General features: G+C 35.1%; 1 pseudogene across 1 annotated transcript; it reads right to left on the bottom strand.

The window, feature by feature from the left end:
• Nucleotides 1–4,225: 4,225 nt before the first annotated feature.
• On the bottom strand, nucleotides 4,226–6,069 carry LOC306646603 (serine/threonine-protein kinase RIO3-like; annotated as a pseudogene). The gene has a single exon. The product of its transcript is annotated as a serine/threonine-protein kinase RIO3-like (transcript).
• Between the last annotated feature and the right edge of the window lie 613 nt (nucleotides 6,070–6,682).

Genomic DNA, 6,682 nt, shown 5'->3' on the forward strand with positions numbered 1-6,682 from the left:
GTTGAAGATCTGGTATTGCGATACCCCCTGCTTCACTATTTCTGCTAAGGATTGCTTTAGCTATTCTGGGTTTCTTATTTTTCCAGATGAATTTCAGAATTGTTTGCTCTATTTCTGTAAGGTACGTCATTGGGATTTTTATTGGAATTGCATTGAATCTGTATAGCACTATTGGTAGTATGGCCATTTTGACAATATTAATTCTGCCTATCCAAGAACATGGGAGATATTTCCATCTTTTAAGGTTTTCTATAATTCCTTTGTAGTTCTCATTGTAGAGGTCTTTCACCTCTTTTGTGAGATTGATTCCCAAGTATTTTATTTTTTTCGAGGCTATTGTGAATAGGGTAGTTTTCCTGATTGTTCTTTCCAAAGATTCATCACTTATGTATAAAAATGCATTAGATTTATGTGCATTGATCTTATACCCTGCTACTTTACTGAATTCACTTATGAGTTCTAAAAGTTTTCTGGTGGAATTTCCTGCTTCCTCTAAGTATATAATCATATCATCAGCAAATAGGGATAATTTGAGTTCTTCTTTTCCTATTCATATCCCTTTAACTTCTTTGGTCTGTCTAATTGCTCTGGCTAGAGTTTCAAGGATGATATTGAATAGGAGTGGTGAAAGAGGGCATCCATGTCTTGTTCCAGTTTTTAGGGGGAATGCTTTCATTTTTTCACCATTTAGAATGATATTAGCCATGGGCTTAACATAAAAGGCCTTTACAATGTTAAGGAATGTTCCCACTATCCCTTTTTTTTGTAGTGTTTTGAGCATGAAGGGGTGCTGTATTTTACCAAATGCTTTTTCTGCATCTATTGAAATAATCATGTGATTCTTGACTTTAAGTATGTTGATATGGTGAATTACGTTTATTGATTTCCTGATGTTGAACCAACCTTGCATCCCTGGGATGAAACCCACTTGAACATGGTGCACTATCTTTTTAATATGTTTTTGTATGCGATTTGCTAAAATTTTGTTGAGAATTTTTGCGTCAATGTTCATTAAGGATATTGGTCTGAAATTTTCTTTCCTTGATGAGTCTCTGTCTGGTTTAGGTATCAGTGTGATATTGGCTTCATAGAATGAGTTTGGGAGGGTTCCCTCCTCTTCTATTTTATGGAATACTTAGAGAAGTATTGGAATGAGCTCTTCTTTAAAGGTTTTGTAGAACTCGGCTGAGAACCCATCTGGTCCTGGAATTTTCTTTGTTGGTAGGCTTTTGATGACTTCTTCTATTTCAGTATTTGAAATTGGTCTATTTAAATTGTTTATGTCCTCCTTGTTCAGTTTAGGCAATTCATATGTCTCTAGAAACCTGTTGATGTCTTCGAAATTTTCTATTTTGTTGGAGTATAGATTTTCAGAAGAGCTTCTAATTATGTTTTGTATTTCAATCCTGTCTGTTGTGATATTTCCTTGTTCATTCCGAATTTTAGTGATTTGGGTTTTCTCTCGTCTTCTCTTTGTTAGTGTGGCTAAAGGTTTATCAATTTTGTTTATTTTTTCAAAGAACCAACTATTTATTTTGTCAATTTTTTGTATTGTTTCTTTGTTTCAATTTCATTGATTTCAGATCTGAGTTTAACTATTTCCTGTCTTCTACTACTTTTGGTGCTGTTCTGTTCTTCTTTTTCTAGGGCTTTTAGCTGTAGTGTTAGGTCGTTTATTTGTTGAGTTTTACTTCTTTTATTAAATGCACTCCATAAAATAAATTTCCCTCTAAGTACTGCTTTCATAGTGTCCCAGAGATTTTGATATGATGTTTCTTTGCTCTCATTTACCTCTAAGAAATTTTTAATTTCCTTCCTAATAACTTCTGTTATCCATTCATCATGATAGCATATTGTTTAATCTCCAGATGTTGGAATAGTTTCTGTGTTTTACTCTTTCATTTAGTTCTAACTTCAATCCATTATGATCTGATAGAATACATGGTAGTGTCTCTATCTTCTTGTATTTGCTAACATTAGCTTTGTGACATAATATATGGTCTATTTTACAGAAGGATCCATGTGCTGCTGAGAAGAAAGTGTATTCGCTCTTGGTTGGATGGTATATTCTATAAATGTCTGTTAAGTCTAAATTATTGATTGTGTTATTGAGATCTATGGTTTCTTTGTTCAATTTTTGTCTGGAAGATCTGTCCAGTGGTGAGAGATATGTGTTAAAATCACCTACTATTATTGTGTTATGGTCTATTTTGTTTCTGAAATTGAGAAGGATTTGTTTGACATACATGGATGAGCCACTGTTTGGGGCATAGATGTTTATGATTGTTATATCTTGCTGATTTATGCTTCCCTTAAGCAGTATGAAATGTCCTTCTTTATCCCTTCTGACTAATTTTGGCTTGAAGTCCATATTATCTTAAATGAGGATGGATACTCCAGCTTTTTTGCTGAGTCCATGTGCATGGTATGTTTTTCCCCATCCCTTCACCTTTAGTCTATGGGAATCTTTTTCTATGAGGTGAGTCTCTTGCATGCAACATATTGTTGGATCTTTCTTTTTAATCCAATCTGCCAGTCTATGTCTTTTGATTGATGATTTCAGGACATTAACATTCAGGGTTATTATTGAGATATGATTTGGTTTCCTGGTCATTTGGTTCATTTTTAAAATTTTATTTATTTATTTTTTATATATTTATTTGACACGACTTGGTTCCTCCTTTATTTGACAATTTATTTAGGATAATTCCTCCCTTTGCTGATTTTCTTCTTTGTTTTTCATCTCTTCCACATGAAATATTTTGCTGAGAATCTTCTGTAATGCTGGCTTTCTTTTTGTAAATTCTTTTAGCTTTTGTTCATCATGAAAGGATTTTATTTCTTTTTTTTTCCAAAATAATCTATGCATTTTTAAATTCTTAAAAGCCATGTTCACAGCACACTCCAAGCAATGGTTTGCTGCTTTTTGTCAAACAGTATGTCAGAAAACAAAGGTTTAAATGATTGTTTTAAAAATTAGTTCTGTGAATTTCTGTAAAGCCAATAATTGCCAGTGTACTAAATCCATTTCAGAGTAGTAAACATTCCAGAAATATGAGTCTATCCCATCTCACACTTCTCTGAAAAGCAATTAAAAGCTATATAACAGAAAGAAAAATAAATATTTTTCGAGATAGAACATATTTGTCATTTTAAAATAATGTTAAAAGAGAAGTTTTCAAATGTAAATATTGTCTAGATTTTTACTTTCTACTACCAGATAGAAAGTTTGGATCTTTACTGGTTCCAGTCTAACTTCAGTAATTGGAGGAATGATTAGATTGCAGTTAATAAACTTCATCCTAACAAAGCCACTGTATTTTTCCAGTACAGTGCTTGTTTTTTCCCTTAAAAAAAAGTGGTGTCTAGCCATGGCTAAAAACTATTAAAAGTGAGACCAGGCAGCTCAAATTAGTTGGTTAATTTGGTATCTAAATTACTTTATATATATTTTTCATCCTTTGATTTAATATCTCTAGTTATTTCTCTCAAAATTAATCCATAAGTATATAGTTTTAGTGAAATGTGATCTGAACTTTGTTTTACTGATTTCATTAAAATATACCAAGCATGGTTAAGTCTTACATTCTGTCCGTCCAAATAATTTACGTCTTCATTATAAATGTAGAGCAGCCATGCTGTGAGTTAGTTACAGCCCATTTACTTAAACGTAGAAAAGTTGAAAATTAAATTTAAATTTTGGTTGATGAAGAAGTTCTTATGTATTTATCTCTTTTAGAAACCTATGATGCTTTTCTTGGCTATGAACATGGAAAAAGTAGAATTCTGGTCATTTTCATGATGTGTCAATACAAACTACATTGCTTATGTCTACTCCTATCAGCCATTCTGAAACCACATATCCATTTGTAACACCCACTATGGAGAAGACATTTTCCTTTAGAATCATGGTCACAATCTGGAAAAAGAATTGAGAAATGCTAATTTTAGGCTTATAAAATAATTAAGGAAAGATGCAACACAAAACAGAAAGGTGAATAAAGCACAGGAGTTGTCACAAAACCTCCCTTGTAATAAACACATCCCCATATTTAGAAATGTTACCTACTTTCAAAATTTCTCATCAAAACATTTTATATCATGAGTCATGTAAAATTCAGTCTCCTTCAGCTATATGATCTATAGTTGTTAAAGAATTATATCATCTTGTTCATAAGATGAGAGGTAGTGATATTTTAATCTCTCAATGCTTAGATAAAAATTCCACACATCTGGCACATGGGTTACAAGGGGGAAAATCACAGAAGCACCATTGTTCACTCCTCCTTGTTTTGGTATTTCAAGTCACCCACAACTTCATGAGCTATTGCAGTTGACTATCACCACTATTGACAAAGAAAGCAGTGGGTGCTGGCGCTATTCATTATACAGCACTGGTGGGTCTCCATCGTCTTTCAAAAACGAAGCAGCTTTCCTTCCATTCTTCTGAACATGATCTTCATTCATTTTCTCCAAAGATTCTATCTCGGCTAAGAAATGTCTGCTGAGATGTTCAAGCCTGAAACAGCATTGAAGAGTTCCCATTCATTAAGGGCTTCCTTTACTCCTCCTTTCTGGAAAAACTGTGAAACATTCCCACAGTCATGGAACAAGAACTCCAGGCCATGAGGATGGGTTGGCTCTACAGACTGACTGACATCGTTCAACCAGACCTTTCCAGCATGCCACAGCATGTTATACTCGCTGAGGTCAGCATGTACGAGTGTACATTCATTATACAACTGCTGCATCAAATGAAGAGTTTGATAGTAGGCTTCTTTCATTTCTTCACTACTGAGCTTTACTTCTTTTAATTTAGGGGCTGGAACTTGATCACGGCCAATAAAAGACATAACTAAAATGTGTTTCTTGAGTAGTACAACTGTTGGACAAGGAATTCCCGGTCTCTGCATTCTTGTGAGATTGTGCATTTCTTTTTCTGCCCACATGCGGATGATCTTACGTGGATTTAGTTTACTGAATCAATCTTTAAACCTGAAATCATCTTTAATATATTTGTCACGATTCTTAAACTCATTAAGTGTTGTTTTAAATACCTTGATTGAACATTCTGTAGGTATAGCTTTACCATCTTCCTTTTCATCTTCCATGCTCCCTCCATATGCATGAAAGACAACAGATTCCTTCCCTGTACTAATACAGCCAGTGATTGTCTCCAACATTCCAGAGTTGACCATTTTATACATAAGTAAATGTGTCTTAGGATCAACTGCTTTTTCTGCAGTAGAAAGCTCCTTCTTCTCATGGAGGCAGGCACTTCGACGTTCTTCTGAGTAGGCATGTTGTTTTAAAGCATTGAAAACATGGTTTGATAGTTTTAAATTCATTCCAATTCCATCTCCTACCTGAAATCCAGGTGCAAAATTTTCCATTCTTGCTGTATTCTTTCTCCCACATACCACATCATTATGTTTGGTAATGATATCTTTTCCTTTTCCAATAAAACCCTTTTTGGGAGTAGGAACTGGATTTGCTGATATGTAGGGATCATCATGAGTGTCCTGCCAGTCAACCTCATCTTCAGAACTATCGCTTTCTTCAAAAGGATGCACTTTTCGATAATTTTCAAAGGAAATGGAAACTTTGCTATCGCTATTGAGTTTTTTTTTCTTCACGCCTAAGCTGTGCATCATATTCTCTGTCAAATTCCATTTGTAGCATCTGAGCCAGCATTAGGTCGCTGGAAGTGTCAATGTTTTCTCCAGAAATAAATGGTCCTTCAGCAACAGAAACTTCAGGAAAAGCAGCAGATTCTTCTTCTAACTGTAATTCTTTAGCCAACTGTTCACTCATTACATCAGCCAAAGAACAGGATATTGTGTTCTGAGAGGTAGCCCATGGACATTTGCTAGGTCCCCAGGCTGCTGCCCTCCCGGGCTCAGGGGATGCCACTCCGACCACATCCATTGGGGGAAGAAGGAAGCAAGAAGAGAGCAGAGAGGTGGCAGAACGGGGAGCAGTCTCTGATGAAGAGAGAGGTGGCAGAACGGGAACCAGGCTCTGCCGAGAAAACAAGCGGGACAGTGGCGACCTGCTGCTGGTGCCAGAGCTAAGGTGACAGATTGGAAGGATTTTATTTCATTGTCAAATTTGAAGGTAAGTTTTGCTGGGTATAAGATTCTTGGTTGGCATCCATTTTCTTTCAGAGCTTGAACAATTTTGTTCCAGGCCCTTCTAGCTTTTAGGGTCTGGATTGAAAAATCTGCTGATATCCGTATTGGTTTCCCCCTGAATGTAATTTGGTTCTTTTCTCTCACAGCCTTTAAAATTGTGTCTTTATTTTGTATGTTAGTTATTTTCATAATAATGTGCCTTGGTGTCGGTCTGTTGTAATTTTGTGTATTTGGAGTCCTATAAGCCTCTTGAACTTGATTTTCCATTTCATTCTTCAGATTTGGGAAATTTTCTGATATTATTTCATTGAATAGATTGTTCATTCCTTTGGTCTGTTTCTCTAAGCCTTCCTCAATCCCAGTAATTCTTAAATTTGGCCTTTTGATGATATCCCATAGTTCTTGTAGATTCTGTTCATGATTTCTTACCATCTTCTCTGTTTGTTCAACTTTGTTTTCAAGGTTAAATATTTTGTCTTCAATGTCTGAGGTTCTGTCTTCCAGGTGTTCTATCCTATTGGATATGCTTTCTATGGAGTTTTTAATTT

The sequence above is a fragment of the Sciurus vulgaris genome (genome assembly GCF_902686455.1).
Source record: "Sciurus vulgaris genome assembly, chromosome: 16".
In the NCBI taxonomy this organism is placed as follows: Eukaryota; Metazoa; Chordata; class Mammalia; order Rodentia; family Sciuridae; genus Sciurus; species Sciurus vulgaris.